Here is a 17861-nt window from a genome sequence, read left to right as displayed (position 1 = left end):
GTACAGAGCAACCAACCGCGCCACGACAGCAGTTGATATAAATCTAGGTTCGTTTCTAATACTTAAAGTTCCAGAGACCGTATGAGATCGCGGCAAAAGCAAACTGCCCCCACCCTGGTCTCGAGCCCGCGATCCAAAATACGTCACGCTCTCGAGGTACAGAGCAGAGCAACCAACCGCGCCACGACAGCAGTTGATATAAATCTAGGTTCGTTTCTAATACTAAAAGCTCCAGAGACCGTATGAGATCGCGGCAAAAGCAAACTGCCCCCACCCTGGTCTCGAGCCCGCGATCCAAAATACGTCACGCTCTCGAGGTACAGAGCAGAGCAACCAACCGCGCCACGACAGCAGTTGATATAAATCTAGGTTCGTTTCTAATACTTAAAGTTCCAGAGACCGTATGAGATCGCGGCAAAAGCAAACTGCCCCCACCCTGGTCTCGAGCCCGCGATCCAAAATACGTCACGCTCTCGAGGTACAGAGCAGAGCAACCAACCGCGCCACGACAGCAGTTGATATAAATCTAGGTTCGTTTCTAATACTTAAAGTTCCAGAGACCGTATGAGATCGCGGCAAAAGCAAACTGCCCCCACCCTGGTCTCGAGCCCGCGATCCAAAATACGTCACGCTCTCGAGGTACAGAGCAGAGCAACCAACCGCGCCACGACAGCAGTTGATATAAATCTAGGTTCGTTTCTAATACATAAAGTTCCAGAGACCGTATGAGATCGCGGCAAAAGCAAACTGCCCCCACCCTGGTCTCGAGCCCGCGATCCAAAATACGTCACGCTCTCGAGGTACAGAGCAGAGCAACCAACCGCGCCACGACAGCAGTTGATATAAATCTAGGTTCGTTTCTAATACTTAAAGTTCCAGAGACCGTATGAGATCGCGGCAAAAGCAAACTGCCCCCACCCTGGTCTCGAGCCCGCGATCCAAAATACGTCACGCTCTCGAGGTACAGAGCAACCAACCGCGCCACGACAGCAGTTGATATAAATCTAGGTTCGTTTCTAATACTTAAAGTTCCAGAGACCGTATGAGATCGCGGCAAAAGCAAACTGCCCCCACCCTGGTCTCGAGCCCGCGATCCAAAATACGTCACGCTCTCGAGGTACAGAGCAGAGCAACCAACCGCGCCACGACAGCAGTTGATATAAATCTAGGTTCGTTTCTAATACTAAAAGCTCCAGAGACCGTATGAGATCGCGGCAAAAGCAAACTGCCCCCACCCTGGTCTCGAGCCCGCGATCCAAAATACGTCACGCTCTCGAGGTACAGAGCAGAGCAACCAACCGCGCCACGACAGCAGTTGATATAAATCTAGGTTCGTTTCTAATACTTAAAGTTCCAGAGACCGTATAAGATCGCGGCAAAAGCAAACTGCCCCCACCCTGGTCTCGAGCCCGCGATCCAAAATACGTCACGCTCTCGAGGTACAGAGCAGAGCAACCAACCGCGCCACGACAGCAGTTGATATAAATCTAGGTTCGTTTCTAATACTTAAAGTTCCAGAGACCGTATGAGATCGCGGCAAAAGCAAACTGCCCCCACCCTGGTCTCGAGCCCGCGATCCAAAATACGTCACGCTCTCGAGGTACAGAGCAGAGCAACCAACCGCGCCACGACAGCAGTTGATATAAATCTAGGTTCGTTTCTAATACTAAAAGCTCCAGAGACCGTATGAGATCGCGGCAAAAGCAAACTGCCCTCACCCTGGTCTCGAGCCCGCGATCCAAAATACGTCACGCTCTCGAGGTACAGAGCAGAGCAACCAACCGCGCCACGACAGCAGTTGATATAAAACTATGTTCGTTTCTAATACTAAAAGCTCCAGAGACCGTATGAGATCGCGGCAAAAGCAAACTGCCCCCACCCTGGTCTCGAGCCCGCGATCCAAAATACGTCACGCTCTCGAGGTACAGAGCAACCAACCGCGCCACGACAGCAGTTGATATAAAACTAGGTTCGTTTCTAATACTTAAAGTTCCAGAGACCGTATGAGATCGCGGCAAAAGCAAACTGCCCCCACCCTGGTCTCGAGCCCGCGATCCAAAATACGTCACGCTCTCGAGGTACAGAGCAGAGCAACCAACCGCGCCACGACAGCAGTTGATATAAATCTAGGTTCGTTTCTAATACTTAAAGTTCCAGAGACCGTATGAGATCGCGGCAAAAGCAAACTGCCCCCACCCTGGTCTCGAGCCCGCGATCCAAAATACGTCACGCTCTCGAGGTACAGAGCAGAGCAACCAACCGCGCCACGACAGCAGTTGATATAAATCTAGGTTCGTTTCTAATACTTAAAGTTCCAGAGACCGTATGAGATCGCGGCAAAAGCAAACTGCCCCCACCCTGGTCTCGAGCCCGCGATCCAAAATACGTCACGCTCTCGAGGTACAGAGCAACCAACCGCGCCACGACAGCAGTTGATATAAATCTAGGTTCGTTTCTAATACTTAAAGTTCCAGAGACCGTATGAGATCGCGGCAAAAGCAAACTGCCCCCACCCTGGTCTCGAGCCCGCGATCCAAAATACGTCACGCTCTCGAGGTACAGAGCAACCAAACGCGCCACGACAGCAGTTGATATAAAACTAGGTTCGTTTCTAATACTTAAAGTTCCAGAGACCGTATGAGATCGCGGCAAAAGCAAACTGCCCCCACCCTGGTCTCGAGCCCGCGATCCAAAATACGTCACGCTCTCGAGGTACAGAGCAACCAACCGCGCCACGACAGCAGTTGATATAAATCTAGGTTCGTTTCTAATACTTAAAGTTCCAGAGACCGTATGAGATCGCGGCAAAAGCAAACTGCCCCCACCCTGGTCTCGAGCCCGCGATCCAAAATACGTCACGCTCTCGAGGTACAGAGCAGAGCAACCAACCGCGCCACGACAGCAGTTGATATAAATCTAGGTTCGTTTCTAATACTAAAAGCTCCAGAGACCGTATGAGATCGCGGCAAAAGCAAACTGCCCCCACCCTGGTCTCGAGCCCGCGATCCAAAATACGTCACGCTCTCGAGGTACAGAGCAGAGCAACCAACCGCGCCACGACAGCAGTTGATATAAATCTAGGTTCGTTTCTAATACTTAAAGTTCCAGAGACCGTATGAGATCGCGGCAAAAGCAAACTGCCCCCACCCTGGTCTCGAGCCCGCGATCCAAAATACGTCACGCTCTCGAGGTACAGAGCAGAGCAACCAACCGCGCCACGACAGCAGTTGATATAAATCTAGGTTCGTTTCTAATACTTAAAGTTCCAGAGACCGTATGAGATCGCGGCAAAAGCAAACTGCCCCCACCCTGGTCTCGAGCCCGCGATCCAAAATACGTCACGCTCTCGAGGTACAGAGCAGAGCAACCAACCGCGCCACGACAGCAGTTGATATAAATCTAGGTTCGTTTCTAATACTTAAAGTTCCGGAGACCGTATGAGATCGCGGCAAAAGCAAACTGCCCCCACCCTGGTCTCGAGCCCGCGATCCAAAATACGTCACGCTCTCGAGGTACAGAGCAGAGCAACCAACCGCGCCACGACAGCAGTTGATATAAATCTAGGTTCGTTTCTAATACTTAAAGTTCCAGAGACCGTATGAGATCGCGGCAAAAGCAAACTGCCCCCACCCTGGTCTCGAGCCCGCGATCCAAAATACGTCACGCTCTCGAGGTACAGAGCAGAGCAACCAACCGCGCCACGACAGCAGTTGATATAAATCTAGGTTCGTTTCTAATACTTAAAGTTCCAGAGACCGTATGAGATCGCGGCAAAAGCAAACTGCCCCCACCCTGGTCTCGAGCCCGCGATCCAAAATACGTCACGCTCTCGAGGTACAGAGCAGAGCAACCAACCGCGCCACGACAGCAGTTGATTCAAAAATCCATACCTAGATATCGCTAGATATTGCTATATATCCATAAAGTACAGTGTCCTTGGGATTTCTTGGGAATTTTTGGACCATGTTCTTGGAAATAGCAAAATCGTCAGTGGTCACACTCCATGTAGGTCAGTGGCCGACCTCTAGACGTCACTAATACACAACCCGATCACTTGTTATCGATTAAGTTGTGTGTTGTCGGATTTTGTCAAGGTTTTGGTACTAGGGGGGGGGGGGAGGTCTCTAATTAAGTTTCGTAACTCATCGGGTAGCGATAAGAGGCCGGGTGGGGCGTAGGATTGTGGGGCGCGCGTTTTCATGCAGATGAGAACAATCTCAAGAAGTGATGGGTGCGTCCGTAGTAGTTTGTTTCATAGCACAATTGTACAATTGTTTAAGTCGTCCATACGCACACACGCGTTATGATAGACCATATATAGTATATATATATATATATATATATATATATATATATATATGTATATGTATATTTACATATATGTATATATACATATATATGTATATATACATATGTATATATACATATATATATATATATATATATATATATATATATATATATATATATATATATATATATATATATATATATATATATAGGTAAAATATAACACGGTAACACGTGTCATTACTGTACTGTCTGCATTTCGTAGCGACACGAACAAATCGTCACTTGCAAGCCACGGAAAGTTAACTGTTTCAGATGGCCGCACGCGGTTTGGGACGACTCTTCAATGCCTTTAAATTGACCCAATTTTTGCTCAATATGTATGTTCATTTATGCTCTTCAACATGCAAGCCACAGAAAAACCCAGATCATGATTGATAACGGGTCAAAAAAGATGTTCTCCTGCTGCTTTTTGGAACTTTTCCTGAGATTGATTAACAATCGGGCGGATGGATATTGATTCTAATAGGAGTATGCCACCCTAAATCAAAAACTTTTTGCAATTTGCAGACGACACTGGCATACAAACACATATTTTGTATAAAACGTGTGTAGGCTAGGCTAAAATGGTTTTGTAGTGTTTTAAAGAAAATATCTTGCCTTGCTGTGCGGCCTGATGTAGCCAGCATAATGGAGATAGAGTTCGTTCTTTTGGTTTGCCTACCAAAGTACAAAGACGAAAGATTTGGGAGACAAAATTTCAATTGCATGACGGTCTAGAGGCCTACCAAGCTGTGTGAGGTGGGGATAGGCATAGGGCCATAGGCACTACTACTACTCGGTAAGTAGGCTAGGCTTCAACAACTAGTAGGATGGTGACTTCGAAGTTCGGCCACTTAAGACTTAAAACACCCCAAAACTAAATCTTCTGGTATAAATCATTTGAAAATATACTTCATATGGTGGGAGAATTTTGTTATAGTACGATACACGGCCAAACTTTCTTTCCTGCAAACTGTTTTCACGTTGTTTTCCAAGAAGATTCTTCGTGATTGTGGAACTGGTATTTCTTGCTAGAGTATTGCGAAGTTCGGACGCGCAACCCACAGTGTGGCGATGGTGATAAAATTGGGGGCGCAGTTGCTTTTTCAGTAATTATAACAGACTTCATAGATCTTCGTCATTTTATTGACAAATATGTAAGTAATTTCTTGCACACGGGTCATTTTGGAGAGAAAATAACTGTAGCTTCGTACTTTTTGGTGAAATTTGACTCTTCCTGTAGATTTTCATGGTGAAATCGTGTATTTGTTAAGGTTGGCCGATCTTCGCAGTATGGCGAACTTCGCAATACTGACTATATTACGACAGTAAGAGTAGATAGGCATGTTTTGGTCATAAAGTCCAGGATTTCCTGTTCAGTTCCATTTTAGGCTTGGCTTACTACTTATTTGAGATCAAAGCAAACAAGCATAGGCCTATGCCTTGCTTAGTCTAGGCCTACGACTGAGTTATAACAAGCCTAGCCTAGACCTAATTATGCCAGTGCAACCCTGACTGTAGCTGGACTGCTTTAGGCCTAATGGACCTATATGCTGTGTATCTCCATCATAGGAATTGAAGTTGAATATGGCCATAAGAAGAAGCCTACTACTACTATGGGCATAGCAATACAAACTAGGTCTAATGCTATGCATGAAGGCCAAGACTGTCTATAGATAAACAGTCCTCCTCAAATTCACTCTAGCATTAAGAATTTGTTACTTGATAGCATAAACTACCCCCAATACTGCCACTAGGATTCATCCTTGAGCTCACCTAATTAATTCACCAGTCAACATGTATGGTTGTAAACATAAGTGCTCTAAATCTAATGGCCAGCACTACTTTCCTGTGCGCAGCGACGTAGCCAGGAATTTTGAAAGGGGGGGAGCACTTTTTGCGACTGATATGGATTTTCAAATTGTAGGCACGACTATCTGAGCGGAGCGCCACCATTGGATGGCGCGGAGCGTAGAAGAAAATTTTTGGTTTTACAAACCCCCCAGATGGCCGGAAACGGCCCTTCCCGAGTGTTCATTCTGGTTCCATGGCCTCTTGCTAACTTGAGACACCTCATTCAATATCACTTTTAAACCCAAAAAACAAATGAGTTAAAATAGTACGTAATTCAATACTACATAATGTTCGGTATTTAAAATTAGCAAAGTACATGTACAGAGTAGTCTTACTTTTCAACTGCTGATACTTGTAGATACATATATAGATAGGCCAGAAATGTCTTTGATACAACTATAGCCAGTAATTGTCTTTGATACAAAGTTCTGTAAATGTTTAAGTTAGCCTAATATTAGAGAAGGCGAGAGCTATCCGACGATTGCCATCTGATGCAAATTTCTCAACTGTTTTCTCAACTGAAATATTATCTGCGTAAAGGGGTTCTTAACCGGTATGACTAATTCCCATACCGGACCCATTCGGACCATACCGGACCATATCGTACCATACCGGACCATATCGGACCATACCGGGTATGAATAATTACCATACCGGGCCCATTCGGACCATGCCTGACCATATCGTACCATACCGGACCCAACCGGAGGCAAAATAAATGACCATCAGACACCACCGGACTATATATGAAATGCTTATTTTTTATCCTTAAATGAATCCCGAAAACAATGAAGTCTATTTGGGATGAAATAATTCACTTGTTTATGAACTTTGAGGTATAGGCATTACCTACGTTAGTGAGATTCGGCAGTATATCATCAGTGATGGAACTCACTTTAATCAAGGTATACACCGCTAATTAGTGAGATCGGCCTTACATTTCGTCAGTGATGGAACTCACTTTGATCAAAGTGTACACCGCTAATTAGTGAGATCGGCCTTACATTTTGCCAGTGATAGAACTCACTTTGATCAAAGTAGACACCGCTAATTAGTGAGATTGGCCTTACGTTTCAGGTCCTACGAGATCAAAAGAATTTAGTGATCAATTTGTGATATAGTGATGCGGGTTGTTTTGAAGAAGGTGTGAACAGTTCTAAATGGATGAGATAGTGAGGAGATAGTGATTAAGTGAGATGTTCGTGATGAAAGTGTCCAAGGACTATAAAAGAACCATTTTCTTCATTGGGTTCTCATATTGCATCTTGCAACCGAGCGAGGATACTTCGATACACCTACAACGATCGCTTATTACACTCTAAAAACAACCTGGTGAAATTTCACCAATTCTTGGTGAAATTTTTATCAAGAGTTGCGTTTATATGCTACCCTATATATCCTGGTTGTTTTCACCAAGTTGCCTGGTGAATGAGATTTTAGCAAAATCCTGGTAAATATAACCAGGAAAGCCTGGTTAAATGTCGTGGTGAAATTTGACACTGTCCTGGTTAATATCAATGGGTATTCACCCCATTCCTGGTGATATTAACCAACATTTCCTGGTTGATACTAATACTATCCTGGTTAATATCATTAAATATTTCACCTCTTTCCTGGTCAAATTTACCACACTTTGCCTGGTTGGTGCTAATACTATCCTGGTTAATATCACAGAATGTTCCACCCCTTTCTGGTTAAATTAAACAACATTTCCAGGTTGATGTCACCGTTATCCTGGTTAATATTAAACTGATTTTCCACCTCATTCCTGGTTAAATCACCCCTTTCCTTGTTAATGCCACCTTATTCTCCATTTAAGGGCACATGCAGTCCATTTGAGTCCGTCAGTGGGGGGGGGGGCATCCACCCCCCTGACTGTATGGACGCTCCGCCACTGGTTACAAACCTTGTGGTGTAGTAAACATTTAAAACTTCCCGAAATATTTCATTCGACGTGGGTTTCGCTTTGTAAACTCTTAAGCGATGTCCCGTATAACTAATCCATCCGTTCTTGCTTTATGGATATGAAGCATTAGCATATTATTATACCGTTTTCACTAATTGTGCTCCGCAAGTATGTCTTTATCCATCGTTGTACGGAGAAAGATCTCTCTCCGGAGGCTGCGCTCATTGGTGCCAGTAGGTATATGTGTATTAGGCAGAGAACATTCGGAAATGCCAGGCGAATGTCATTGTGGTCTGACAGGAGAGATACTAACAATTTTTGTCCATTCGAAATAGCTTTGAGTTTGACCCACAGAAATTAATTAATAATTCTAAATTAGGATTAGATCTCTTACTGAAATATCGCTGACCTAATAAGGTGATTAAGCGTACAATTTTTATGTTGAAAAATGGCACATTTTTAACCTGAGGAAAAGTGGGGGGCACGTGCCCCCTGTGCCCCCCGGTTCCGCCGCCCTTGCCTCTCACATAATCCAGCAGAAAGGGACCCCGTGGCCTGATGCGTCAGGACAAAGGAAGGCGGACGTAGATTCCTGGGGGACTTGGATTCCTGTTACACCGGCCCCATTTGGATAAAATGGCCGGCAGAACCCAGATTTGTTGTCAACATCCATCCCAAATTCCGATTTTGAGATGAATGTTGACACATAACCAGCATTTTAATGATAAAATATAATAAAAATGACTTCGGTGGTGTCTGATGGTCATTTATTTCGCCTCGGGTTCGGTCCGGTATGGTCCGGTATGGTACGATATGGTCCAGAATGGTCCGAATGGGTCCGGTATGGTAATTATTCATACCCGATATGGTCCGGTATGGTACGATATGGTCCGGTATGGTCCGATTGGGTCCGGTATGGTAATTAGTAATACCCTTCTTAACTAGATGTTAAAAAAACTGACAAGATCGGATTCTAGAATTTTCGGCGGGTAGAGTGTTGAATGAAACGGCACGCGATAGAAATGACAGCCTAAATTAGAAGACTAGGTCACCTAATTTAGCCATATTCTTGCTACGTTCATTTCAATAGTTATTCCTGTCTGGACTCTTAAACTCGTCCAGCAAGCTTATGGATTTGAAATATGGATGTTTTTAAAAAAGATAACTTGGCCAAAAAAAGTGTAGGCCCGGGCCTACAGTGCTACATACTGGCTACGCCCCTGATCACGGATATCATATTATCAGCAGATTTTGTTTCCTGTTTGAATTCTTTTACATGTTCTTTTACATAATATATCAGAAAGACAAACATAGTGCTCTTTTACAATTTTTCCAGTAGGATGATTCTTGTTTATTGTCCAATGTCTGGACTTTAATACATTTGACGAACTTAACTGATGGACAATATAAACTTTCATATTTTGTAATATAGCCAGATATGCAGTGGCCTAAAAACAAATATCGTTATCGTTAGCAGTGTAATAATTATTTAAAGGAAGTGCATATCACGTACGATTGCTATAGCTTAGCTTCATAACATGCTGTTCGTGCACAACTTAGGACTAATCATAGAGAGGATGAGAACGAACGTTGTCGACATTGTTGTGCATACGGTTTGTGACATTCCATAGAGTGCGGTTAGGTAGGCAATATGTATTTTATTACGCAGTGGCCAACTGTAGGCTTGTAATAGGCTATAGGCTAAATTTAGCTAATTGCATCTGCCAAACTAAGTTAGTAGTTGAATCAGTAGGCGTGAATGTTAATACGAATATAACCGAGTTAACAGAGCTGACGAGTATTCAAGATCAAAAGAGCACTGACAAAATACCATGCTAAAAAAACAACAGTTTAAAAAAAAAAAAATCGACACTGAAAGGTGGGAGCGGTCGCTCCCCCCCCCCCCCTGGCTACGTCCCTGCCTGTGCGTGAAGACATGTTTGGCTTGACCTATGAAATAATACTCTGTGTGCTTAATTAATCATGAATTTGTGCAGAGGAGCATTAAGTATGCCTAGCAGTACCAAATGGGGTAGATATTCAATATCCCCTTTTTTGGCCAACGACAGGGGAGTCAGGTGGTATTGAAATAAGTATATGGAAGATGGTAATGGCTTAGCCTAAGATACTCCTAGGGTAAGCACCTAGCATGCTATGCAACAACGCTTTGATTGAAGATTTGATAACAGACTTATCAGCCATACGGCTAGTTCTAAATTAGCTAGGCCTTACACAGTTACAGTTCCAGCCAAAAATTCCATTAGGCCAATACAATTTGGCCTACTGCCACTGGCTAAAGTTTAAAACAATAGGGTTAAGACTTAGACTAGGCTCATGCAGTACATCAGCAAAAATCGTTTTCAACAAAAGTCGATGACTATTGCTAGGGTTTTGCAGGCCTGCCAACTCTCGCGGTTTACTGTACAACTCTCACTGCAAGGCTTCAAAATTTTACAAAAGTTTGTTATACCTTTGAGTTTGACATCAGCGTCTTGGAAATTAGGTCTGTTCACGTTTCACGGTTGCCAAAGGTAGCAAATTTTCAAATTACAGTACAGAACTTCTATTCTAAATAAAAAAACATAATTAATATCTGCAATTTATGAATTAGAATTGACCAGGCCTTAAACTATTCCGGAAATTATATTCAAGATGGTAGAAAAGTGTGACAATCTATAAATTTTCCAAAAGTGGTTCTTTTCTTAATGGTGGTGCCACTCCATTGCTGCTACATTTTGGGAATTCTGTCGTTATTTTCTTTATTAACATAAAATTTACTATAATCAGACAAGTTTTCAATGATATTGATGATGTTATAAAAGAAAAATTAGAGTATCGTGAGAAAAATCACAATTTTTCCTGAATTACAGTTTTCTCATTAAAGAGCAAAATTGAAAGTAATTGAAACAAAATACCATAAAATCAAACCACAACATAAGCATATATATATTAACCAAAAGCTGACAGTTTTGGGTAATGTCCTCTAAGATTTTTTGTCATGACTCTTGTTCCGAACATCACCTATCCAAATAGATCTTGTTTCAGACATCACCCCAATGCTTTACCTAATATAACCTAATACTTAGTAATAAAACATATTGTTCATTTAAAGGCAATAATAATGAGTAAACAAACATGTTATTAATTGATAACCTTACTAAAAAAGATATATAAACTCTTAATAGGTTCCAAGTTCGAAACAAATAAAAGTGATCAACAAGACATAAATTTATTAAACACAGGCCATGCTTGTTAATACTAAGCAATACATTTCAATGTGTAACGCGCAGGCACACAAAATTCTTAATAGTTGCATATTTGCACGCACTGTTCTGGCCTTCGGTTAAGCATTAGGAGTTGAGACCGTTAACTTACTTAGCCCGATCTGATATTACAAGATGACTTCTCCTGAGCTGGATACCGATGAAGAGTACAGCATCATTGGAAAATATCGTTTGTCAGGACTGTGCCCTGAAAATTCAACATTAAATGTAAAAAGATCGATACGGAAAAGATCAAAGAGTTTAGACTAACGGGAGCAATAAACAGCCACCGAGCTTTGTGCTGAAAAGTGTGAGCAGTAATAGTTGTAAATCAAGAAAAGCCAAAATCATGCAATTTAAATCATTGAAATTAAAAAATCTTCACTGTCCAGTATCAAAAGTATTTGCAAAATTTGATACAGCATTCTGTTTTGTACAAGAATTGTTGATTGTATGCACCTTATTAGCAGTGTAAGAATACCTGCTTTTAGCTCATTCAGTCATCGAGGAATCTTTTGTTAACTTTTTTTCAATGAGTATATATCAGCATGATTGGATATCCTTAATAGCAGTATATTGTCTACAAAAGCTCACACATAAATCACTTGAACATCAGTTGGTACGATTGTGTATGGTTCTGAATGCTATTTTCCTTTTTTTTTAGGTGGGTGTGGATATGATTGGACCCCTTGCAGAGACCATCAATGGAAATAAGTACATCATAACCCTATGTGACTATTTTTCAAAATGGCCAGAGGCTGTTGCTGTAAGAGACAAAACAGCATAAACCGTTGCAAACTTTCTGTTTGAAACCATGGCCAGGTATATATCCATCTACTTTGTTTTTACTTTACATAACATATTTTTGAAGTTACTGTAGTTATGCAGACCTGCATTTGTTCTCAGTTTTACCTGTGACCCAGAAAGCGGCCAAATGGTTACAGGAATTTCTTGAAGTTGTTTTATAAGTTAATGTGAATAAAATGTTTGTGGGATAACAGTCAGTGCATCCAAGACCAGGTGTTCTGTCAGTGCTTAACTTACTTGTTTTGAAAGAAGTGCTAAAAGAATCTCCTGATTAAACCACATGGCCACTCTGAAGATGCCAATAGTTTACTGCATTATTTGTAACCAGTACTTGAACAACTTGTTTAATTTTCCATTTATTTAGATTTGGGTGCATGAAAATTTTCATCTTAGACCAGAGAGGAGAATTTGTTAATGCTCTGAACAAGTCCCTATTTGACATGACGGGTGAGCCACAGAGCAAGGGCGTAGGAACCGGGGGGGCTGGGGGGGCTGGCCCCCAGTGAAAAATGTGGAGGGGCGGAAGTATCATTCCGCCCCCCCCCCGGTTCGCAGGTCAGAAAACCCCTTTTTCATTTCCAAATGAGAAAAAAAAATCTCATTTGGAGCACCAAATTGCATCTAAGGCCAGGTGAAAATACAAAATTAAGTTTACAAAATGGAGTGGGTGTTGAAGTGTGCTATATTGCATCAAATTGCATCTGAGGCCACCTGGAAATGCAAAAAATTCCAAAGGGGAGGGGGACACCCCCTCCCCTTAGACCCCTCCCCCAGGCCGGCCATCAGTCTTCAGCCCCCCCACTCAAAAGTACCTTCCTACGCCACTGCCACAGAGTATCCTTCAGCTACCACCCATAGACCAATGGGCTGGATGAAAGATTCAACCAAACTCTGCAAATGTCACTCATCAAAGTTGTCAATCAAAACCAAGATGACTGGGATGAAACACTGTCTTCCATTCTCATGGGGTACCGTACAGCAAAACATGGTTCAACAGGTCTTTCTTCTTTCGTTGTGATGTTTGGAAGGTTTGTAACAATTCAAACCTACCATTGCTGAATAGAGGTTTACATTTGTAAAGGTCATATACAGAGAAAAGCAATCAGGGACAAGAGAGTTTGGACAAATCCTGCATAGCTACACTGATCCTCTATAGGATAAAATCTCATTCGACACATCCCAGGTCCTGGGAAAAACAGCTAAATAGAGGACCACCAATAACCCTATTTAAGTTACAACACCTAAACAAATAAACAGATTAATTCTGTATATGGTACACTCTTCAGCAAGTACAAAAGATGAACATTCATTAAACTATAAAAGCATGCCAAGTAATTAAGATACATGCAATTAATGCCACTGACATTGGTTTTGTTTTTCATATACTATATATCATATTTTGGGCTGGTATGCAATTTGGACCTATAACAGCACAGAATATACCTTGGTTTTATATTTCTGCTGGTTTGAGTATGTGATGTGACTCAAATTTATGGTTCCAGGGTCTTAATAGCGAAAATAAAATTAAAAAAAAAAAAAAATATTCTTCAGTCAACAAAGTGTTGTGAATAATTGATTGTTAATTTATCTTCATATATCCAGAGAGCCATTGTTACCAGTCGACATTGAAGACTCCATTGTCCAACCAGAGTCTCCTGCTGCAGCGATGCACAGAGGGAAAGGGTTTTACAACTCATGTCACAGTCGCAGGACATAATCAAAGGTTTTGTGAAAGAAAATATTGGCAAAGCCCAAGAACGGCAAGAAAAAGAATTTTGATTAAAGGCAGCAATCAAAACAGGTTATTACATAATGCTTTGTTGTGCATCGAAAACTGACTGTAGTTAAATGAATGGCAACATATACATTGTATTATGATGTTTATGTATATTTGCTGGATTTTGTTTTATGCAGAGCTTCAAAGTTGGTTCTAGTGTTCTCGTCCGGAATGCTGGAAAGGATGCCTGAAGAGGAGGGAAGTTCGAAACTCTTGGCTTGAGCCGTATGGAGTCAAGGCTGTGAATGAGAGAGGGCTGTACACACATATTAACAGTTCCACAGGCCTTCCTTTGAAGAAGAAATAGGACCAAAATAGATTTTAGCTGACATTCTCTTGTTAGCTCCAATCTGAAGAATGGTAGGTTGGTTTGAGGTGATCCTTGAAGCAATGATGAGCTAAGGAGGGTCGTTATTGCTTTTGGTGCAGATATTGTGCAACAAAATGAGTGGGCAGGGCTTAACATTAATAACTGTTAGCTCCAATCTGAAGAATGGTAGGTTGGTTTGAGGTGATCCTTGCAGCAATGACGAGCTAAGGAGGGTCGTTATTGCTTTTGGTGCAGATATCGTGCAACGAAATGAGTGGGCAGGGCTTAACATTAAAACCTGATCTGCAATTGCTCACCAACCATATGTGGTATGACTAAAGTTTATTGAGCAGGTTGGTTACCCAATGCAATGTTTTCAGTGCTATTTTGATTTTGCTGCATATTGATGAGATGTGTGACAAAATAGGGTTCAGCTGAAATTTCCTTATAAACACAGAATCGGAAGAATTTTATTCCATTTGAGTTGATACTTAACATAATGATACCTCATAGCCTGCAGGAATGGTCTGTCTCGTTTTCTTGGCAGATATTTTCCATTTTCGCCCATGTTTGTTGCATCTCATTCATCATTGTTAGCTTTTTCTAATATTTGTAGAACCTTAATTACTATTAAGTGTGTGCAACCCCCCCTTCCCTCCCCCCCACACAAACAAACGCATACACAAATTACTCATGTTACATCATGGAAACCATAATGCATTTTAACTTGGTTGATTTTTCATATATTGAACAAACTAATATTAAGAAAATGTCCCTTAACATATTGCTTAATTCATATAATATATAATATTGCTTAATAATTGTGATATAGCATCATTATGGTAATGTTGCTTTACTATTCCAATGTTGTTGTTATGGTAGAAATGATATACTGCTTAAATCTTCATGGTGGTGGCAGGAACCCAATGAGATTCCTGGCTTGCAGCCGACAACATCAGGAACTTGGCCAAAGTTGGTTGAGTTGATAACACACTGTCTAGACTGAGTTTGCAGGAAGAACAGCCATCAAATTACCATTTCCCCATTGAGTGGTGTAGCTGGGAACCACATTGCACTTTGCATGTGTGGTTGGAGTATTAATTTCATACAGGTTGTAAAACACTGCATGAAGTCACATTTATTCTTTCATCAACATTTATTCTATCATCACAGGAATCCTCATAGAGGCATTTCCAGAATAGGGACTGATATTGACCGTCCTAAATTTCTGTTAGTTTAAAAAAAAATAAGGATAAATTGTATACATACAGTATATTTGATAGACAGTATACATAATATATGTGTTCAAGATCTTGCCACAAAGGCCAGTGTCTGCAGCTCAGCATTATACAAGTATGGAATTAGATGTTGTGTTACGTGGCCTATATCTCAGGACGTAACAGATACAGGGATATTGTGACGCTGGCCAGTTTCTTAGGACATAATCATCACACTTCATTAACTTTGCTATATGGTGCCATGTTTTACAGATAAAAACGTTGTAATTAAGCAATGTGTAAGTATACTCGAGTTTTCAAATTTGCTTGCAACTATATTGAATCAATAATTTCCATGCATGGGATATTTTCAACATATATCACCCAAAAATGGTAATATTTGCAGTGGTTGGGATAACTTGATAACTTGTTGGTACATGACTCTGAAAATTATTACAGTACCAGCTATACTTGTAAGACTGTACCCATGCTATTGGTATAGATCTGCATTTATTGGTTCTTAGCAAATAACCATCCAACATATGAAAATCAATTTAATACTGTATAGCTTCTCAAATTGATTCAGTTGAAATCTGAATTTTATTGTCACCAACAATTAACAATATGCCATCTAATTGCAATGAATGAACTCAAGAAAGCATTTATTTGCAAGGAATAATTTGTCTACTAAAATCCAAAGTGCTATTCAAAATGTAAAAAGAACTTTCTTTTTTTTCCAACTTGACAGTTGCTAGAAGTACCACATACAGGTTTTAAACTGCTCTAACAAGTTCAAAGGAAAAGTTCAGTCATACAGGTCATCTAATTTTCATCTTTTTTTAATTGATTCCCCTAACTAATTTTAATTAAACGTTAAATCAATTAACGATTTAATTAATTGACTGATCACTCACTCAATCAATAATTACAGTGAGACAATTCATTAAAAATGATTCAATTGAAATAACTGGTTGTCAACTTGTCAGAATATATCAGCTTTATCAACTATTCATACAACTCATTTTAAACCATTTGACCAATATGTACAGGGAAGTTGAAAGAACAGAGAAAATTCAGAAAACAAGTCATGACTTTGGAATGAATTTGTCCCAATTCAGCCAACTTAAAGGACATCATATTTCTTAATTTGTCCAGTTTGCAATTTTGTCTTAAAAGCATGCAGTGGTCCTTCAAATTCAAATTAAAGGTAAGTAACCTAAGACAACCTATGCAGCTTTAGAAATAATTCATTAAGGCAGGGATTGCAAGCTATGGAGGTGCAAGACTTCATGTGACTTGATCCTCCCCACCTGGAAATGTTGAAAAATGAAAGACTTTTACTGTGCCAGGACCATATCCTTGACAAAACCTTATGCCTGGAGAAGTAAAGGGAAAAACCCAACCTGTATCAGCACAATTGCAAGGGGCATTTTGTGATGTTCCAACCCCATCCCAAGCAAGGGCGGCGGAAGCACTTTTAATCTGGGGGGGCACCGACATCAAAGGGCACTTTGCAGAAATTCGATTAGACTGATGCAGCCTTATATTTAGTACCCTTTATAACTCTTATTGTATTATCTTATTTGCGTATACACATCACTCCATCAACACCCCCCCCCCCCCCTTCAAGGAAAATATGCATACTAGCACTGCAATATCCAATGTGCAAATTGGGAAACAAGGAACAAGTTTTCTTTTGAGACAAAATGAGGTGAAATCATGCTAGTTGCTAATGTAGGAATCTTCCGAATTAGAGTTTATTTCTTGTTAATATCTTAACAATTTTTTCCATTCGAAATAGCTTTGAGTTTGACCCACAGAAATTCATTTAAAGTCAGGGGCGTAGCCAGAATTTGCAAAATTGTATGCACGACTATCTGAGTGGAGCGCCACCATCGGTTGGCGCGGAGCGTAGAAGAAAATTTTTGGTTTTACAAACCCCTCAGATGGCCGGAAACGGCCCTTCCCGAGTGTTCATTCTGGTTCCCTGGCCTCTTGCTAACTTGAGACACCTCAATTTTTATGGAGAAAAAAGGCACATTTTTAACCTGAGGAAAAGTGGGGGGGCACGTGCCCCCTGTGCCCCCCCTGGTTCCGCCGCCCTTGATCCCAAGGATTGGCACTTATTGCAGAATATCATAATTTTCACTTCAACAATGAAGGGTTTTAAGTTTTATTATCCCCCAAATATACTAGATTTTCCAACATGGGCACTCTCTTTGTCAAGTTCATGATACCTCTACTCCGTTCTCCCAGTAGCATATTCCAACAAATGGTTATTAAGATATGTGTTTATCATTTTACTTGATGAGGGTAACTTTTCAGCTACAGAAGCTAGTGACAGACTTCCAAGAAAATACACATCAAGCAATCATTAACAAAATATAGATAAAAA

At 41.1% G+C, this 17861-nt stretch overlaps 1 protein-coding gene across 3 annotated transcripts in view; it reads left to right on the top strand.

The window, feature by feature from the left end:
* The first annotated feature begins 4821 nt into the window (after window positions 1–4821).
* The window catches only part of LOC139980911 (gamma-adducin-like), a 64978-nt gene continuing 51938 nt past the window's right edge, over window positions 4822–17861 (top strand). The window contains exons 1-5 of one of the 3 annotated variants that reach the window (XM_071992946.1): window positions 4822–5091; window positions 12020–12177; window positions 12527–12609; window positions 13765–13963; window positions 14077–14299. The gene's annotated coding sequence lies outside the window, so the exon portion shown is untranslated. Of the gene's footprint in view, window positions 5092–12019; window positions 12178–12526; window positions 12610–12664; window positions 13191–13764; window positions 13964–14076; window positions 14300–14601; window positions 16674–17861 lie in introns of those variants that run through there. The other 2 variants (XR_011797729.1, XR_011797730.1) reach the window with 2 other exon arrangements.

The sequence above is a fragment of the Apostichopus japonicus genome, chromosome 15 (genome assembly GCF_037975245.1).
Source record: "Apostichopus japonicus isolate 1M-3 chromosome 15, ASM3797524v1, whole genome shotgun sequence".
NCBI lineage: Eukaryota > Metazoa > Echinodermata > Holothuroidea > Aspidochirotida > Stichopodidae > Apostichopus > Apostichopus japonicus.
The sequence above is the reverse complement of the archived record's forward strand: the minus strand, read 5'-3'. Positions and strand labels throughout refer to the sequence as shown.